The sequence below is a fragment of the Paramisgurnus dabryanus genome, chromosome 14, assembly GCF_030506205.2.
Source record: "Paramisgurnus dabryanus chromosome 14, PD_genome_1.1, whole genome shotgun sequence".
NCBI classification, from domain to species: domain Eukaryota; kingdom Metazoa; phylum Chordata; class Actinopteri; order Cypriniformes; family Cobitidae; genus Paramisgurnus; species Paramisgurnus dabryanus.
This window is the reverse complement of record NC_133350.1, coordinates 9569158-9590567: the sequence shown is the minus strand read 5'-3', so window position 1 is coordinate 9590567 and position 21410 is coordinate 9569158. Positions and strand designations below refer to the sequence as shown.

The 21410-nt window shown below is 39.0% G+C and overlaps 1 protein-coding gene across 2 annotated transcripts in view; it reads right to left on the bottom strand.

The window, feature by feature from the left end:
- The window catches only part of camkvb (CaM kinase-like vesicle-associated b), a 41505-nt gene extending 21592 nt beyond the window's left edge, over positions 1-19913 (bottom strand). For both annotated transcript variants that reach the window (XM_065240976.1, XM_065240975.1), the window contains exon 1: positions 19735-19913. The gene's annotated coding sequence lies outside the window, so the exon portion shown is untranslated. The remainder of the gene's footprint in view (positions 1-19734) is intronic.
- Between the last annotated feature and the right edge of the window lie 1497 nt (positions 19914-21410).

Below are 21410 nucleotides of genomic sequence, written 5' to 3'. Positions count from 1 at the left end.
TCACACTTGTTTGGCCTTGATTCTATTTTGTTTTGGTTCTCGAGTGTTTTCAGAGATCTTAAGACCAGTATAAAAGCAAAGTCGTGCACTCCTCAAATGTGGGATGAGTAAGAGGACGGGCACAAATTGAGACACTGCCTCCACATGAAGCTTCAAGCCTCATTGCATTGTTGGCCCGATAGAGGCACAAAACAAAATAAAGAGCAAGTGAAAATAAAAGAGCGATACTCTATCAATTATTTCTGTCTAGTGCAGCTCTGGAATGACTGTTTCTCTGACTTTTTCCAGCATGCCTCGGCTCCTGCAGACAGTTATTCCCTGTGCATTGTTGAACTCTCCGACTTCTCATTGGTATTCCCGCTTTGGCATGTCTATCTCTCCATCTAACAGTCATCTCCATACTCTGGCTGTCTGTATTGCAATGGTAAACTCCATTATTGCTGCTCATTTTTTTAAGGAAGAAAAATAAAATTCATGCATCATACAGTAAATGCACAAACAGCACTTCATTGATGTTCCTTCCTTTGTTGAAACTTTATCAAACACAATAAATCTTTCACTGTCTTTCTTAGCCTTTATCTTGTTCTGTGTAAGATGGTGCAAGATAGAGGAAACCACAGAGCAATACAGCATACTGGCACAAGCTTCTTTAGTCAACTGGTGGAGAGATACTGTTACTGTATACAGTACTGTGCAAAAGTCTTAGGTCACCACCACCAAACTTGTTATTTTGTCCATCCATATTTATTTTTCCATCTATTTTATTAAGATACAAACAGGAAATACAGGAAATATGTACCAAAAAAATATAAAATAAAATTTTCAGGACTAAATGTCTTCTTTAGGCATCGTCTGTGTTTAGTGTGACCTCTCTTGGCACTAAACACATCTTGAGCGTTTTTGAGCAGAATGAAGTAAAAAGACTAATTTCTTTAAAATTAGAAATTAGCATTTAATTTGATTTAGGTTTAAGAGATCCTGCAGTTTCCTGCTATTGCTCAAGTGGAAGGGGGGTTTTACCCTAAAAACTTGACACATCAGTGTGTTCATCAAATACTTTCACTTCAAATACACTTAATCCCACCCATAGACCATTCAGAAATAACACAATGTTGGCAAACTCCATTAAGAGATAAAAAAATAGAAATTTACAAGAAAATAGATATCAGATGCACTTAGAGGGTTTTGCATTTGAGCTCATTTTTATATATCCATCTGAGACTGTACAAAATGATGAACTCATGACCTTTTGGGTGGTATTTGGGGAGTTGGCAAATAACCTAAACAATCGTATGGGTTGGAGAACTAGCTGATCCATCCATGATGCCACTACCAACACCGAGATACAGTAAGATCTTAAGGTCTAAAAGCTCCATGTTCTAATGGGAGTTTCTATGATTATAGAATCTAAGGTTATGTACAGTTTAACTGTCAATAATGCAAGGGTACAACATGTTTACAACACCCGCTAATTCATGTTAATGCCTAATTTATTTATTTATTTGATACCACAGCTGTGCCACAAGGAAGCCTAATGCAGATGAAGAAGTGCAGATGTGGTACAACAGAAGGGATCTCTATCATAAGTCCAACTCCCGCTTATACTGTATGTTTGAGTTTGTGTAAAGGCACATGCTCTGACTGTAGACAACAGTGTGAAGGCTACACTCAATGATCTACGGACACATTCTTCACAAATGCTCCTGTATAGCTCGGTGGAATGCCATTGCATTAGTACTGCCAAAAGTCATGGGTTTGAACCCGGGAACACACATGCTGATAAAAATGTATACCATGTAATGTATTGTATGTCACTTTGGATACAAGCGTCTGCCAAATGTGTAAATATAAAAATAGTGACATGTTCTCATTTTGGTCATCATAAAAATTTCAGTAATTTATTGAACTATACTCTTATGTCATTTATATAAATATATCTAAATCCTCAATGTGTGGTTCTCATTTCCCCTTAAGCAATAGTTACAGCTTACAGTATGTATGTTTCTGGGGCACCTTCTGGCCTGTTTCAATTCACACCAAAGTATTCAGAAGAAATTGAGGTCAGGACTTGGGCAGTCTAAAATACGAATCTGGCCCATTACATTATACCATGACCAACATCTTTTGAATTCTGAGATCTCTGACAGAAGCTCCCACATTCAGCTGTATACATTTACTGTTACAGTTTAATTCAATAGTTTTATCATTTTTGCAGATGTTTCCACAAAGTATTTCAAAGACAACAGCATTGCTCTCTAATCTCTATTTGTAGCACACTGAATTGTAACTTCCAACCATGCATCCAGCAAAAGATCCTTTTCATTCTCATCCTTGTATCATCTACTACTGTCAGCCTTTACATTCTCATTTGACAAGAGTTAAGCATTTACTTTGTTTTTATATGCCTTCTCACATCCTGCTACACTTAATATCGACTGCAATTTAACTGCACGATGGCCTTATTAATCTTCCAGGTCATCAAGGAGTGACGTGTGCACATTTTCTAGTACTCCTGAGGACGTTTTCCAGAACGACCGCCATAAACATGTCTCTTCATTATGGAACAAAGTGTATATTTATGAGCATGTCCCCCCACTCAAACAACTGCGTGCATGCTCCAATCTTATTAGATGTCCATTTTGTATATGCATCAGCTACAGACTATTTAATCGGCTTGCATAAAATTGACATTACGAGAAATATTTTAAGCTCTTGCCACCAATAAATAGTAATGAAGTAGGGCTGAAATCAACCCGCATGGTAATTGACGGTCCAGTTGAAATGCTGACTGCTGAGATAAATTACAGGCTGTAAATTCTGATGTGTGTGAGGGGGATATACTTTCAAATATCATTTACACTTGTCATATTCACTGCTGCATTTTACTGACACTCATGCATCCATCATATCTTACTGAATCCCTAACAAGAATGGTTTGTCTGACAAGCCATAGATGGAATATTCTTCCTATTCAAAATGCATTTTGTATGCATGTCCTTATTCATGTACGCATGCGGATCCTTGGTGTATACAGGTGTCAAAAGATAGGCGCACACAGGACTATTAAGAGCACTGTAGTACACTCACCCAATTGCTGTCCTCTATATTATAGTTCAGTCTGTCTCTCGCATTCTATATATAGTTATAGACGTGTCAGCTGGCAAAGACTCCACCATCTGCTTTACAAATGCATGATCAAATGTAGGTTCAAACAGAAGTTGAGTTTAGTTTTACTCTATTCAGTAATAACTTTCTATTTATTCACTGCACTTGTGTAACTAGCAGTAAAGCATAGTTTGGGTAATAAACAATGAAATGTATTTATAAATGGCTGAGCCTTTACTTTGGAGTAAAAGTCCCTATGTGTGACATTAGAAACGGTTGTGAAGTCATTTGGAAGAGTAAATCAATAATATAACTAATCAATAGCTATTCTGCATTGTTTGGGGGTAATTGCTGTGCCATTTGCCCTGCTCAATATTTACAGATAATACTTTAGTTTATCAAGAATAAGGTTTTGTCTAAAACTGATCACTACAGGAATATTTCCTTAAGGAAATGCTAGTTGTATTATTTGGATAGTAAGCATTACATGTCTTCAGCAAAGGCTACAAAGTGTCTAAGTAAAGATTGTTTACTGTTCAGTAAAAGTGCACAGCTGCAAAGTTAATTTGCCTTATACCTTTAACATTTAAGAAAATATATAGACATCTTCCATTTAGTCAAACAAAGCCTGATGGTAAATAAAGAGAGAATTAAATAGGAAGTTAACAACCACCTCTCTACAACACTGACAAACAATCGCTTTTAACACAGATACGTTTTGCACTTTGAAGTGAGACAACACAGAAATAAATGTTCTAGGCAGAAAATGGAGATTAAAAGGTGTCAATCATATTTGGTTTACAAATGTGACCCTGGACCATATGTTAATTTTTTTTATTCACATTTTGTAATTTTCAAAGCTGATCAAATAAGTTTTATGGTTTGTTAAAATAGGACAATATTTGGCCGAGATACACATTTTTTAATATCAACAATTTGAAAATCTGGAATCTAATGCTGCGTTTACACCAATCGCGGTAGAGGCAGCCAAGCACGAGTGATTTCAATGTTAAATCAATGTGAAGACGCGTTGGTGCGCGTCTGGAGGTCCCGCGGCATGGATGAGGCGTGTAGCTCGGCGAGGTAGACGGCGCGAATTGAGTGCTGTACGCGTGAATGGTGCTTTTGTGCATTTTGCGTTTCACGCGAATTTGCGTCTGACGCCCAAGTTGGAAAATTTGAACTTTGGCAGATTTTCGCGGCACGTTAACCAATCAGGAGCCTGCTTGCTGCTGTGGCGGCAGCCCCGCCCGGAGTCACTCGTTCAGCATGAAGGCTTGATATTGTCCATGAGCAGTCACCCGGAGCCATACGACACAAGTTCTTATTTCTATAGAGACAGGAATAAAAAGGACCTCGCTTGGAAGAGTGTCAGTGAGGACATTGAGCAACCTGGTAAGTTGTAAATACACATTTCACTGAGTCACGTGACGTTTATCAACCCGCAGCGTTTATTTTCCCCATATAGTAAGGTGACTAAATACAAACTGGTAACTCTCTTGATAAATGAACAATCAAAATCAACCTGCAAACAGACAATCACATAGCACTTGCCCCTCCCATAAAAAGCAGATTTAGCCTCTGACACGCGTCAAATGCTTGCTTTTTCCACTCGTCTACTTCGCTCTACAACGCGCGAATGCATTCAAACTGTTCAAGCAGCAAACTAGGCACGGTAGATGTGATTTTGACGCCTGAAAAGTGGTTGGTGTAAACACAGCATAAGGGGACGTGCACACCAAAGCTTTTACGCCCGCGTTTTTCAAAAAAGCCAGCAGCTAGCGGGTTTCTTCCGCGCTGAAAACCGGCACTCTGCGGTTTTTCCGCGTTCAATGCTGAGTGCCTAGACTTGAGAAAGGCCCTGTCCCAAATGGCACACTTCATGTGGACTCAAATTGCGCATGCTTGCTTAGTCTACGAGTCTGTCCCATCTGTCATTTTTATGCCCCGAAGTGTGTTCATCAGCGCCCACGTTGCACCCTTGATGCTGTCTTCGGTGAAGCTCGCACTGTAGCAGGCTTCGCGCACTTTACCAACCCAGAAGTCCTTGCGAAAGAGCAATCAGACCAGTCAAACGACGGAAGGGAGGAGTTCACACTGATAGGCAACTTCTCTTCCCCTCTTTCCGGTGTGATGCTGTCCCAAAATACGACCCTGGTGCACCCTCTTGGACTCATGTAAAGGGTCCCTAAGGTCTGCACTACATGATTTCATCAAAGTGTGGACTCTGAGGAGGTCCACAAGTCCGGAGTGTGCCATTTGGGACAGGGCCAATAATTCAATTTTGGGTGAACAGCTCTGCTTGTCAATGTCAGTTCTCACACGGCCCTCTCATCACAGTGGAGAAGGGGTGGGACATTACCACAGCAACCAACCGCCGCATCGTACAACAACTGATAAACAAAGCAGAAGTATCACAGCTACCAAAGCGCTAAGCTGAAGAAAGCTGGAGCTCAGCTGAAAAAACAGCTGGCATTTGGCGTCCTCCAGACGTTTTCAGCTGCTTTTAAAAGCTTTGGTGTGCACGCCCCCTAAGGCTGCAAAAGAACAAAATATTGAGTAAATCGCCTTTAAAGATTTAAAGTCCCAATAAAGTTCTTGGCAACACATATTACTAATGATAAATACATTTTTAATACATTTATGATAGGAATTTACAAAGTTTCTTCATGGAAGACAATCTTTACCTAATATCCTATTTGATTATTTTGAACGGATTTTTAGCTACTCCTACAAATATAGCTGTCCTACTTATGATTGGTTTTGTGGTCCAGGGTCACAAATGAGAAAATTTTTATATTAATCAAAGCTCACTCCCTATTTGCATGTAGCAGATTTATGAGATAACTGTCAATGGTCTCATTAAGGGTTTGCTGGCCTCTTCTTTAAAAGGAGCTGAAGGTGCCATCTGCTATTCCCAGTTTAATATTAAAAGCAGTGCCCCATAACCTTCAATCTGATATCTCTTTAAGCTGAGACTATCAGTCTTTCCAAAAAGCACAGCAGGTTGAGATGAACTACTTATCAAGACAGTTTGTTTCTATCTTAAGGACTGAAGAGTCATACAGAACTTGCCAGATGCTGTTTGGGTTTTTGGAATTTGGCACCAGCTTCATGGAGAGCATGTTTCAGAAAGCAGTACTCTGGTAAATGAGGAATCTATAAAAATTTATAATCTGTTCACTGATTTGTAAAAGCTGCTCACAGATCTGTGCTTCTTGTCTGCATGCGGCTGTGATGTTTATTAAAAAAGGGAAACTAGCTACATGAGCATTAGCAAAATGTATTATTCAACTATTATTAAACAGTACAACATAGCCAGATTCCCATCTTGACCAGATAAAAATTATAATTTTTTCCTAGTATTTACTATATATAAAATAACTTAAAAATGTATAATATGGTGGCTTACTATCAAACTGCACTGGGAGGTATTTGTTAATTTTATTTATAAAGGATTTCAAGCAAATAAATAAATAAATTCATTATTTATTTTACAACGATGTGAATGTAATTATAAAAATTGTATTAAGCTTTACTATTATGCAGCAAATAATAATAATAATTCGTCTTCTTCCTCCACATGCTCTGATCATTTTGAACATTGTCATCTAAAACATTTTGCTCAAACAGTGCCACATACATTGTTTTTTTTAAAGGTTTAGCTTTCAGTCTAGTGTTTGAATATGACTAATTTTTGTAACCATTAGCTTTGGTTTTAAGTGTCATTATGTGCCTATGCATGTCTCTGAACATCTTGGGGTGCTGCAAAATGCTGTAATTAGATTGGAAGCAGCCCACAAACACATTACTGCCCAGAATAAAAGCCAAAGACTGAAATTAGCAAAGTTATTGGAGCCTTTATGTATTTTCATTGCCTGATTATTTTAGCCATATTATTGCTTTACAGAGGCGAGCCATTAGCAGTCCATACTGCTTATGTGCTTTTCAAATTTTGATATCACAGAGCAATACACCTTTAAATGTTGGTTAGGACAAAAGCCAATAAGAGTTGGGCAGTAATGTAAGAGTTTTATCATACAAAGTTCCTAAAAGTTTTAAGTAAAGGTAGAAAAAAAATGCAGGTACTGTAGAAACCATATACAGCACTAGATGGGTAAATACTGTATAATTGTGCTGTGTTCAGGGCAGGCTGCTAGCACGTTTTATCAAGTGGTAAACTGCTAATTAAAAAAATGACGGTTGCCTCCATGTTCGTGTATCAGGAAGAACTGCGCAAACACTCAAAACATGGTGTCCTGCTCCATTTTGCCATATTTAACACGCACATATACACACACAGTGCTTTGAGAAATGAAGCATGTCTCACACATGCTGTCTGCATAAATCTGTCCCAAATTCTCAAAATCGGCCAGAACAGCAGGGCCTCTCTCTTTCTCTTGAATTAAAGGCCTGAGATCCAATTAAGCAAAACAGAAAAGTGTCTCTTTACTTTATCGGCAAAGCATCCTGCTGCTCTGTGTAACCATACATACATTGCCCTTGTTGCAGTTAAATATGCCTTATCTATTAGCGAGGCAATTTAAGGCAGTTACAGCCAGAATGGAGAGATGAAAGAAGGACAGATGCTCTCATACGGTTTCAGACCGGCATTGTGAGCCAACAAAAATGCCCTTTGCAGCATATGTTAATAGAGCTGAAAGCAGTTTCACTGCTCAAAACAACCCCACCAGGCTTTAGAAAGGATGAATTCCAGCATCCTCACACCCACATGGGTGAAAGAGCCCACCTCGCTCGATTATCTCTCCCAGTCAATTGCGTGTGAGAGCTGTTTTATTTTCCTGCGGCCTAAATATAAACGGCGGTGCAGTGCTGTGGTGCTAGGCTGAACTGGACAGTGACTCGTCAGTGCTTTTGTCAGCATACAGTGTGTATGGAGCACACGGCTCTGCAGAGGGAGAGAGAGAGAGAGAGAGAGAGAGAGAGAGAGAGAGAGAGAGAGAAAGAGAGAGAGAGAGAAAGAAAGAGAAGGATGAGTCACTGAATAGATGACAGAGGTCAGAATGGTGGGAGGATGAGGAGTGCTTAGTGATGAAGGTAAGAAACAGGTTGGTTAATGGAGGAGAACGCCCCCGTTAGTCGTGCTACGCTAATGCCAGAGCAGAGCATGTGTTGGTGTGTGTGTGTGTGTGTGTATGTGTTTGTGTGTATGCGTGTGTTTTTGTGTGTTTGTCTGACTGCACTCCAGTCGAGGCATCTCGCTGCATGACTGCGTTTATATTTTGCTATTGAATAATGGTTGGTTCGCTTATTAAAATTACACTGCAGACACTTTGCCAAACAAAATAGGAATGAAACAAACCAGAGATTTCTTGGTTGTTTTTCTCTAAGACACCAATGAGCTAAAGAGGAGACCAAAAATAGACTTTTCTGTTATGAATCTTAGATTTTATTTATTATAGACCACTGCACATTTCTCTAGAGTTCCATCAAGATTTGCTACAAGATACCAACTTCAATCAAAAGTACAGTATGTTTACAATATGACTGCATAATCTTAATGCATGTCAGTAATTTTCTCATTTACGTCTGAATGTTAAGAGTTCAGATCCAAAAACCTTTAAGTGCGTCTGATGTTTTCTTGTAAGTGAGCATTTTTTATCAAGCTCTTATGTTTATGTTCGATAATTTCACCTTAATGGCAATAAAAAGGTTATTAGTCAGTTATTAAAATGCCTTCACACGTCACTTTCATCTTTTCATTGGCATTTAACCAATTTGACTGCAAAACCCTCTAAGTGCATGCAAGCTTTTGGCAAAATCATTAAAGATGCAACTAGAAACATTGCAAATGAATTTCAAAAGGTAAAAATGATCAAACTGAAGCACACATTAGGAGGCACTATAAATCTGGGTTGTATTCAAGTCCAAGTACTCACAAGGAACCCAAATTTGAATGTTTCACATTTGTCATCCGTATAATTAGAGGACTTTGCGTTTAACGTTTTCTGCCAACAAACCGGTAATTTTGAATGGCATAAGGCCGGGATTAAGCAGAGTTTTTGATGAACATATTGTCATGACTGGGAACAGGAATCAGGACGCAAGTGCAGGGTTCACCATGAAATAAATAACATTTAATATAAAATGAACAGAAACAAAACACGAGGAGCAACACAGGAACATCCAATACAGAAACCAACAGGAACAGACAAGGAAGTTACGACAATGACAATGATCCGGCGACAGGTGAGAAACAGACAGCAGTATAAATACACAACACTTAACAGGGAACAGGTGTGATGAATCAGTCCGTGAATGTCCAGGTGACGTAATCGGAGAGACAAACAAAACATGACACGGATCACCGTGACATGACCCCTCCCTCTAAGAGTGGCTACCAGACACTCACCTAAACAAAACAAACACAAAAGTCTGGTAGCGAGAGTCCAAGGGAGGGGTGGAGGGCTTGGGGACCCTGGCGAAGCCGGCAGCCGCCGGGATGAGACCAACAGGAACGGTAGGCCGGACTGCGCCAGGAGAACCGGAGCGATCGCTCCGAGAACCGAGGCAGACGAATTACCCCCCTCCTGGGAATCGCCGACGATCAGCTGCCCCCGGAAGTCATCTCCCATCCCCTCGCGGAAACGGAGACCCTCTCACGGTAGCCACCCCGGGGAAATGATCGGGCGTGGTCCGTTCCGGATCCCCCTGCGAGCAGGATGGTGGTCCTCCGAGGGACCGTCGACGACGACTCAACCATTGGGGGACCGCCTGGGCCGATCCTCCTCCCGCATGCTCGCAGGAGCGAGCGATCGCTCACGGTGGTCCCCAAGAGACATCGGGGCTGATGGGGAATGAACCCCGATGTCACTACTCCCCCTCGACGAAACTCCTGGGGGAGCCGCCCTCCGTGAACCCGCTGCGTCCAGTCTGGCCGGATCATTCTGTCATGACTGGGTACAGGAATCAGGACGCAAGTGCAGGGTTCACCATGAAATAAATAACATTTAATATAAAATGAACAGAAACAAAACACGAGGAGTAAAACAGCAACACAGGAACATCCAAAATGTGACACGGGGAACAGACATGAACGTAATGACAATGACAATGATCCGGCGACAGGTGAGAAACAGACAGCAGTATAAATACACAACACTTAACAGGGAACAGGTGTGATGAATCAGTCCGTGAATGTCCAGGTGACGTAATCGGAGAGACAAACAAAACATGACACGGATCACCGTGACACATATATGTGCCAAGAGCATTCGGTCAACATCATTATCTCATTTTTGACGGAGGTGGCTTTGCATTCATGTCTTAAACCTACCCTCTAAATTCTCTGGGATATTTTCAACACAATGCTGGGTAAATATTGGACAGAACACATGTTGGGCTATAAATTGGGTTTTTGTTAACCCAACCATGAGTGGAAACAACCAAGCATTGCATTAAAACAGTGTTTCGTAACGGGGGGTATGCGGAGCCCTAGTGGTCCGTGGCATAATTGCAGGGGGTCCGTAAAACCATAAAAAAAAAATTAGTATCTTACATTATTTTTGTTTTGTTCTATTGAGTAAAAGAATAAACCAGAATTAAGGTTGAAAATAGAAATTGTTTTAAATGACCTCGTGCGTTTTTTTATTTTTGCAGCAAATTTTACATTAAACAAAAGATTCAAGTAACATTCAAGTAACATAGCATTCAGATGGATATGTCAAACAGTTATTGCCAAATTAATCTGAATTTAAGAAAATGTTGTTCCAGAGAATTGGTTGTATATGAAGCATGTGTTGTGTAATTATTTCAATGCAGTAGAATTAAATTTTAGTATTAAAAAAGTGTCATTTCACAAATGAAAGTAAATTTCAAATTACTCAAAAATCTCAGATTGGACATTAACGGATGTTTTAATTTACATGCAGTTGCAGGGCTCCAGACTGCCCCCAAATGGTGGCATTTTGCCCTTAAAATTTGAGAGTGTGCCACTGAATTTTACATCCAGTCGCACATGTGCAACCAGTAAATTTTACCTTTTTTTCCAAAAGTGCACAATAAAATGTGACACTGGATTTGAAACAGCACATTGTACTTTCTGGATCTATCATTAAAGTATTTATTAGTAATACAGTGGAAATTATAGAAATGTGAATATTTGGTTAGCATGTTGAGTTACGGTGTGTGCCCCTAAATTTTCTGGTTGTGCCCCTAAAATTTTCAGTTGGGGGCCACTGTGCTCCTAGTGAAAAAAGTTAGTCTGGAGCCCTGAGTTGTTCTGGAATTAACAATGTTGTAGTGATTGATTGTGTAATTTGTTGTGCCATTTCAATGTAATCAAATTAAATGGCTACATGCAATTCTAGTTTCCAGTCATTAAAAAAATTATTTAATTACGTAAATTGCATTCACTTATATTGCATTTATAGCTTTTAACTGTGCAAATCATTGTGATTGGAAAGAAAACGGGTAAGCACAGGGGTATGGGGTCCACGAGGCTGGTTTCAGATATCATGGGGGTCAAATACTCCAAAAAGATTGAGAAACACTGCATTAAAACAACCCAGCATAGGTTTATTTATTAATGTGTTTGGCCCAATATTTACCCAGCATTGTGTTAAAAAAACAGCAGAATTTAGTATGCAATATAATTTTTAGATAAACACTAGTCGATAAATCAAACATAAATCAAAATATTTTTCATTTACATTACATTTCTTGCAATAAAACATTTGTCTGGGAATCTGTAGCTGTACCAGTTTAAACCCTGCCATCCAATGAATACACCTGGTCACTTCATGCGTTTTCTCTGATAGGATAGCTTCCTGATCATAAAAAAGGTGCTAATGGCCTCCGAAATGTTTCCGAGATAGACTTAAATCCAATTGCTCAAACCACTTCAGGAGGTGGTCTGAGACACATTTCAGATGAAACCGAACAAGTGTAAATTCATCTGGTTGATAAAACCACACATGTCAGTTCTTGACTCCTCCCAAATGTAAGCACGTCACTCGCAAGTTAGCCGGAAGAGAGCCAAACAAACAAAGACGACACGTTTGTTGCTTTATGGAGCGACGACAGTTGTTAAAAAAGCTTTGTAGTACAAATATAATAGTCCGATGATATTCAACAAAGAAATAAAACTTCAAGATAGCGTTTTGTGAAGCGCTTTTTTCTGCCATGGTCCTGTTAGTTATCACGCTGTCTCACTCTCCTGGTGCTCTGTACTGTGCGGTCCAGCTCATGCCGTGCAAGCAGATGCGCGTCCCTTGCCCAACATACAGTACAATATACAGTAAGTGCTGCCTTTTGTGGCATAAACATCATCTTAAGTTTTTTAAGGTGGAGTCATGAATAGTGCATTTTGCGCAGAAGTAAAAGATCAAAATAATTATCAATTTTGGCCTAATGTAAATGTAACAGTGTTTACAAAACAGATAGCTATCTGATCCCAGAAAACACATGAAGTGACCAGGTGTGAAAAGGCCCTAAGTGGCACAGCATGGCTCCCACCCAAGCGCTATATACAAAAAACATCAAATATAAGCTCCTCAGTTCTCATACACTAATCTGACCATTCTGCTCTGCTATTGTTTGTTGCCTTGGTTACAAAGTCCCTCAATGGCATTTCACTCTACTGTTCCAGTAAATCAGAGCGCGAAAAAATAAAACCCACATGGTTTGGGAGCATGATGTTATACGAGGCTAAATTTAGGAGCCGCCTGTTTCAGCACTTATCTTTAAAAAAACGTCTTGCTTTTTATCTAAGATCAGACGGTTAAAATAGTACATTTACATGTACAGGCACATGGAGATGAGGTCTTTGTGTGGGTAACTGGAAGCACAGCAAACCATCATGTGAATGAAATCCTTCTGAATTAGAGCTAGTGCTTGCTTTTAAAAGGCTTGGAAGTGTTTGACGACATATCCCACGCAAACTCAATTCATCTGTGGATATGTTCTGCTTGACAAAGTCGACTAGATCTTTGTAAAACAACAAAATTGTTCGCAAGACGCAACCTTGCATCTGTCTTATTCCTCACTGAATTAATTACCCGCTATAAACATTCACCATTGATTAATGGTTACAGCCATGCGACACTTATAAAAAGGTACGCTCAGCGTAGCATGCATAGAGAACTGTCTCTGAATTAAATCATGCAAGATTTGGACAAGAACTTTTATATGTGCCACATGTTCGGAAAGCTGTTTATGAAACCATGTGGCCTGGTAAAATTTAGAACCATAAAATTGCCTTTGGCAAAGTTTAGTGCAGTATGACAAGTAGGGCTTATAAAATTTTGGCAAGAGTGAAAACTAGGCACTTCACTCACACGCGTTTATACACTAGGGTTGGCTGTAACTTCATCAGAATGCATACAAATATGGAACCTGTGTGTGCCTTAAGGTTATTGCCCTTTATTGATCTCTACATACATGCTAACAGAGGCCAAATCCTGGAGTCCTGGTGATTTTAATGAAAATGGATTTACGCCTTCTTCACCTGAAAGAGTGTTTCTTTGGCTAGTGGATCACAGAGGGGACAGGAGAAACCATGTCCATCTGCAAATTAAATTAAATTACACCATTTGTGTTGACAGCCAACTTAAGAAAAACTGGATGACAGGCAATAACTTCCATTGACATTTTAATCCATTGCTTGCTGTCAATCGGCAAATATTTTCATTTTGGTGGACAACCAAACGAAGATTGTGAAAGACACCTTGAATAGCAAAACAAAATAAATCTCTTCAAAAAAAATGCTGGGGAATACAAAACTGTTTAACCTATGGAAAACATCTCCAAAATATAGCTAACATACAGTACATTGTGCTAATTAAACGGATAAGACTTTGAAAAGTCTATATTGAAAAGGAACTTGAAAAAACTGCAGGAACGGGCAAAAACTGCGGGAACGGGCAAAAACTGTGGGAACGGGCAAAATCTGTGAGAACTGGCAAAAACTGTGGGAACTTGCAAAAAGTGCGGAAACTAGCAAAAGCATGCGGGAACTTGCAAAAACTGTGAAAACTTGCAAAAACTGCGGGAATGTGCAAAAGCATGCGGGAACTTGCAAAAGCATGCGGAAACTTGCAAAAGTATGCGGGAACTGGCAAAAGCATGCGGGAACTGGCAAAAGCATGCGGGAACTGGCAAAAGCATGCGGGAACTGGCAAAATCTGCGAGAACTTGCAAAAACTGTGGAAACTTGCAAAAACTCCGGGAATGTGCAAAAGCATGCGGGAACTTGCAAAAACTGTGGGAATGTGCAAAAGCATGCGGGAACTGGCAAAAACTGCGGGAATGTGCAAAAGCATGCGGGAACTGGCAAAAACTGCGGGAACTGGCAAAATCTGCGAGAACTTGCAAAAACTGTGGAAACTTGCAAAAACTTCGGGAATGTGCAAAAGCATGCGGGAACTGGCAAAAACTGCGGGAACTGGCAAAATCTGCGAGAACTTGCAAAAACTGTGGAAACTTGCAAAAACTGCGGGAATGTGCAAAAGCATGCGGGAACTGGCAAAAACTGCGGGAACTGGCAAAATCTGCAAGAACTGGCAAAAACTGTGGGAACTTGCAAAAACTGCGGAAACTTGCAAAAGCATGCGGGAACTTGCAAAAACTGTGGAAACTTGCAAAAACTGCGGGAATGTGCAAAAGCATACGGGAACTGGCAAAAACTCCGGGTACTGGCAAAATCTGCGTGAACTGGCAAAAACTGTGGGAACTTGCAAAAGCATGATGGAACTTGCAAAAACTGCGGGAACTTGCAAAAACTGCGGGAACATGCAAAAGCATGCGGGAACTTGCAAAACATGCGGTTGGGGTTGCTGCTTTTCAATAATATTCACGTCGCGTAATTACGTCACTTCATAGCGTTCCCATAGCAACAGGGGACATGGTTGTGCTTGTATGGAGTGAATGCAACATTTTTCAACTTTCTGCTAAGTTATACGTGACTTTCTCCTACAAAAATGCGGGGATTATGAAATCATGAAAGCCTGCATATTTTGCGCACAAAAATCTGCAATTTATGCGGTAAAAGTGCTGCGTATTTTTGTGGTGAAATATGGCTGATTATGCATTAAATCATGCAATCACATAATTGCATTTTTCTGGAGGGATTGATTAGTAAAAGTAGAATGCAATGATCATTATATCTATATTTGTTTACTTTAGTTGCCAGACGTTAATTTAAATGATATGACCTTAAGACAATGTAATGTTATACAAAAACAAAATGCTTAGATAATGTAGCCTGTAATGGATCAGGAATATAGTTATCATAATTCCTCATACAAACAATTCAAGAGAGAAATAAAAATGTCTTTCGTGGCAGCATGAATCAATGTGGAGGTGAAATATGTATCAATTTTTGATTTAAAATTCCCCTTCAAATTCGCTATTTAGGGGGGCTATCAGCTGGAGTGGGGCTTTGAAGTTGCCTGATGCCACAAGTAACCCTTTCAACAGAAAGCTGTGCTACAGTCTACTTTCCTTTTGTCTCTAGAAGGTCTTGACGTCATTGCAGACCATGTTGCTTGTTGTTTTTCATGAGAAAAAAAATCCATCCACAGTGAATGTGACTGTGGATATTTCTTTTCATTTTTCCTTCTGTCATTACAGCAAGGGGGGCTGACGAAAAATAAGTGACATCATATTGGGCTCATCACACAGGGACTCAATCACAGTGGCAAAGAAAAAAATCTTCCAACTGGGACATTTTCAATAATATTATAATCTCTATTGTTTGATCTTTTGTCCTGGTCAATGATACGGAGTTCAGTGGGATTGTTCTCTTAATTCAATCTGCCACAGAAATAAAGTAGTCACAATCAATTGACTTAAATCCTTGACATCTTTAAAACTGTGATGATAGCTTGTTAATAAAGAATATAAAAAATTATATTCTTGAGAGAGAGAGAATCAAAAATGTAATAAATAAACACAAGCTTTAAGCTGCATTCAGACTAGCAGCGACTTCCTGCAACACAAGCGACAGTGACCGTTGGCGACTGGATGGGGCGTGTCCAGTCGTGCGACAAAGTTGAGAAATGTGTAACTCTATGCAAATTATGAGCAGCATTCAGGAGTGACTACCAATGAGAACGAAGCAGTGGATTTCACGTCATTGTCTCTCATCAGTTACTGGAGTGGACGGTACTCATTTGTTTATGACAACCAGATTTAGAAACGCCTCTTTTGAAAGAGACAAGCGACACAAAACGACAAAGTCGCTTAAATGTGAATGTACGGCCACAACACCCTCCATCATCCATCACCATCGACAGAAAGCTACAGTACATAATCATTGTTGTTACCTGTGTGCACCAAAAAGACACCAACTACAAGATAACGGAGTATCTCAGGGTTCTGCTAAAATAAATACGCTTCTAGACAACTAAAGGTGAAGCTACTGTACACAAAATCGTTCATTCATTTTTGCTGACGATAATACTTTTCAGTTTTTTCACTCCATAAGATGGAGAAAGGGAGCTATAAACTAAAACACTCATTCACCCTGGTTGTTATCTCTCAGGAAAGGTCAAAAATATGCAATCTGAGCATCATGGGGGTTAGCTACCTATTGACTGAGGTCTTGAAGACTAATGGCCAGCGATATGATACACAAATGAGTGTGCTGATCCCTACACCTAGAGAAACTAAAACAAATATTCTGTGCACTTATTCATTGGCAAGTTGTTGCTATTTGAAGCCAAGCTTTTTTGTTGACTTTTGTTTCACAGTTTTTTTTTTGCAGTTTTGTAATGCACCATTAAACTGCAGTATTTCATCTCAGTATGGATCAACTCAGCTCAGTTTACATATTTTTTACCTTCCTGAGAGATAACAACCAGGATGAATCACTGTTTTAGTCTATAGCTCCCTTTTTCCATCTTATGGAGTGAAAAACCCCTTAAAAGCTTTTAAAAACGTTTTTGTGTACAGTAGCTTCACCTGTAATTGTCCAGAAGCTTATTTATCCTACTCAGTTCTTGTAGCTAGTGTGTTTTTGGTGCACACAGGTAACAGCCTATGCAATGATTATGTACTGGAGCATTCTGTCAATAGTGATAGACGATGGGGGTGTTGTCGTGTAAGGCTTGTGTTCGTTTATTACATTTTTGATCTCTCTCTCTCTCTCTCTCTCTCTCTCTCTCTCTCTCTCTCCTTATCATTTCTTATAATCTTTAAGACTTAAAAAATATTCACAATAGACATCACAATGTCAAAGATGTCAAATATTATCATAGTATTATTTAAGGGTGTGCACGTGTATTCTTGAGTTTAAACAAGCAAGATTAGGCGTTATGCAGAGATATGCTACATTAAGCAGGTTTTTTAAGCCATAATGTAGCCCAAAGCTTTTCCATTCCAATAAGTAAACTTTTTATAATTCAGTATAAAAGTATGTGTCTAATGTGAAAAAGATTACACTAAAATCCCCAATCTGGGGAGCAGAAATCACAACCAGCATTTATTACATCAACAGTTTAAATTACAGTTCACTTTATGGTAACATTTGTCTGAGCCTACTTTTCCAGTCAATGAAACCACAAAACTCACTAAAGCCACGGCACATCTACCAACACCTTTAGAGAGCCCATGGTGGTGATCATGCTAGCGTTTCAAGCCCCATGTGCATTTCATGATCCCATTAATCCTAATTACATGCCCTCCAACCATTCCCAATGGCACCAATCAAATGCCAATTTAATAAGGGTAGTTATATTATCATAATATTTTATTGCTCTTGTGGAAACATTTATGTCACTATCCATTTCACAGGATAAACTAATAACAAACAGCTCTGTTCCAGCACAAGATCTTACAGAACGTCAGAAGATGAGTGACCACACACCATCAGCAGCACTGGGAAAATCTCCCAGTCAATGAAATGTAATCTGTAACAAAGTGACTAAAGCAGTCAACATTTTTCCATAAGCCTTTCCTAAAGACCACTTGAGACCCAGGGTTGGACCCCATCTGTTTCAGGGGCCAAACACACGGCTCGGAGCACAGAAGTAAACTCACATCTGCACACATTTTCATAATTCTGAATGTGCCTAACCACCAAGCACGGTTTATGTTTCTGTAATATGCTGTAAGTACAGTGAATCACTGTTATTATGTGCAACATAAATATTTGACACCAAGTATCGCTCTTACATCTATTTTAAATGTCAAAATGACATATAGATAGACAGATAGATAGACAGACAGACAGACAGACAGACAGACAGACAGACAGATAGATAGGTGTGTGTGTGGGTTGGTCTATGTGGTTTACGGGGACATGAGTGTATAATGACATGTTTATTATGCTATAAAGGTGGTTTACGGGGACACAGAGAGTGTCCTCATAAACGGAAAAGCTAAAAAAACATACTAAATGGTAGTTTTTCATAGATTAAAGACTGGCAACATGTTTTTGTGACATTGGGGTTAGGGACTGGGGTAGGTAAGGGGAACCCCGTAAACCACATACACCATAATGTGTGTGTGTGTGTGTGTGTGTGTGTGTGTGTGTGTGTGTGTGTGTGTGTGTGTGTGTGTGTGTGTGTGTGTGTGTGTGTGTGTGTGTGTGTGTGTGTGTGTGTTTCAATTGGTTAAGTAATTGATTGCAGTCAAAAAATAAAGTCAAAAGGCATAGATAAACATTATAAATACAACAGATAAACATTAAAACTGATAATCTGCCAAATAATCTGACTCATGAAACCCTATACTGTATGGTGTAAGAGATTCTTATAGGTTTCTAATTTTGAGAGAAAAGATACATTTATTGTAAACAGTTTGCAAATACAGTATTATGAAACATAAAAGACAGCATGATTAATGTCATCTCAAAACTTACACAAATAACCACACAAATAAGAATAAGATCTTTGGTTGCTTCATGAATGAATGCATGTGGCTATCAACACATTATTTAATAACGGCCGACGAGTTTCACACGATTCGTCTCTCAACAAGTAGTACAATGTACCATCATTTTTTAATTATAAGCTACTAAATGCTTTATAAACTACAAACACGCTGCTAACATAATTAAAATAATTAGGCTATTTTACCTCGTCAAATAAAAATACACAAAATATGCTCAGATCAACTACTTTTCGGTGTCTACGTTATATTTATGCACAAATCGGGTTTAAGATTATTCAAGTACAATTTTAACGAAATACTACAATAATATATGACGCCAACACGTAAAACATTGCCTCATCACAGGTACAGATGCGCATTGTGTATTATGAATCAATCTGCAGTAGTGCGCATCAAATAACTACACTCTAATCTATATACCTGTAGGCTACTGTACATCCATTCACTATTTTTTGTTCGTTTTAAAAGCGTCTTTCTTAAATAAGTTAAAAACTTGCATTTTCATTGCTACGTGCAACATTACTATACTTCGTCTAAATAAACTCTACAGAATATTTCAAAGCTGTTTGTTGGTAATCTCAGCACTTAATACCTAAACACCCACGTAAAGTGTGACCGAAACAACGTATCGACTGCTTCCCCATTCAAGTTATTATTTGTCTAATAAAGCTGACTAATGCTTTCCTTTAAGTATAACTCTTATGAAAACACTTCACAGACTTAAATTTGGTCCATCGTGTTTTTAAGAACGATCTAATTTACCGCAAAACTTACTTTATCAGTCGTATCAGGCGTCGAATGTCCTCAAGTCCTCGGTCCAGAAGTCTTTTGGACGGACCGAAGTTTGGTGTCGTCGACCGTTGAGTTTTGACGGTTAACCTCTGCGCGGTAACGGTCGTGAAGCGCGCGGATGTTTTCCCATCTGTTTGACGCCGGCGGTTTTTTCTCAGTCGCACGCGCATGAGAGAGAGAGAGAGAGAGAGGGAGAGAGATTGAGAGAGAGAGAGAAAGAGAGAGAGAGAGACGCGCGCTGGGGAGATAATAATGCGAATGAATCTGGCAGGCGTTTAAAGAGGGGTGGCCATATAATAAACCAAATAAAGTCCATAAACTGAATAGGGGTTATTGTAATAATTTGTCCTGACCCTTGTTTCCAAGCTTAAAAAATAAAAGTTTTGAAGAGTTCAGAGTAGGGGTTCCCAAAAACCCTTTCCGTCTTACATTTTATAGTAAGAACCTTTTTCCACAGAACTGAAGTTTTGTATATGTTAAAGCTTCTTTATGGAACCATACAGCCTGGCAAATAACAATTTTGGGAATGTTTAATTATTAACAGTGTGTACAAAAGAAGTGGTATTAAGCTCAATAGTGGGGTGATTTTCTGATAAATCATATCAAAACAGCAAAACTAAGACTTACTCTTCAAGACCCAAATTGTTTTACGAAGTATAATTATCGATATTTTACCTAATGACTCTTCAAGTAGCCTAATTGTTAAACGTTTACTATTTTTAATAAGTGTCTATTGATATAACCCATAGCTACAGCACACAAAAATATAACCCTATAAACTTAATGCCGTAACCTTATAAACTGAAATAAAGAAAATAAAAATCTCTCTTTTTCATACCTTAAAGGAAAACACCACCATTTTTTTATATTTGACTATGTTTTTACCTGAACATGAATTAATACATACCTATCTTTATCAATGCGTGCACTTAATCGTTGTACAGTAACAGCGCGTTGTGAATGTGTTAGCATTTAGCCTAGCCCCATTCATTCCTTAGGATCCAAACAGGGATGAATTCTGAAGCCACCAAACACTTCCATGTTTTCCCTATTTAAAGACTGTTACATGAGTAGATGCACAAGTAAGTATGGTGGCACAAAATAAAACGTGGTGATTTATGTGGATAAAACAAATTATAACTGTATAGTATGGCAGAAGAGCACAGTTTGCAGCACTTCGACTTCGGGTGCAGTAATATTGACGTAAGATTAAGCGAGAGGGGGAGTGGTCAGGAGTGATAATGTTACTGCGCGCCAAGTTGTACAAAGTTGTCACGACTCGCTGTACAAAGATTAAGTGCACGCATTGAAAAAAAAGATAGGTATGTATTAATTCGTCTAAAATGAGGTAAAAATTTGATTCAAGCAGATATAAGATCACTCAACTCAAATTACTAACTCAAACTTATTTATAGAGAACTTTAAAACAACTAAAGTTGACCAAAGTGCTTTACAAAGAATAAAATCAATACATAGAAAGAATCACCGCCATTTTAATAATACTTAAGTTTAAAGTATTCCTAAAGACATTGACTCAAAAATGAATGCAACCATTGAGCAGAAGTGTTCGAACACTTTACCATGGGGAACCGGTTGATGAGTAAACTATGCCTTTACTCGCAACAGCAGCTTGGCCCTTAGGGTCTCAACGTCTAAAA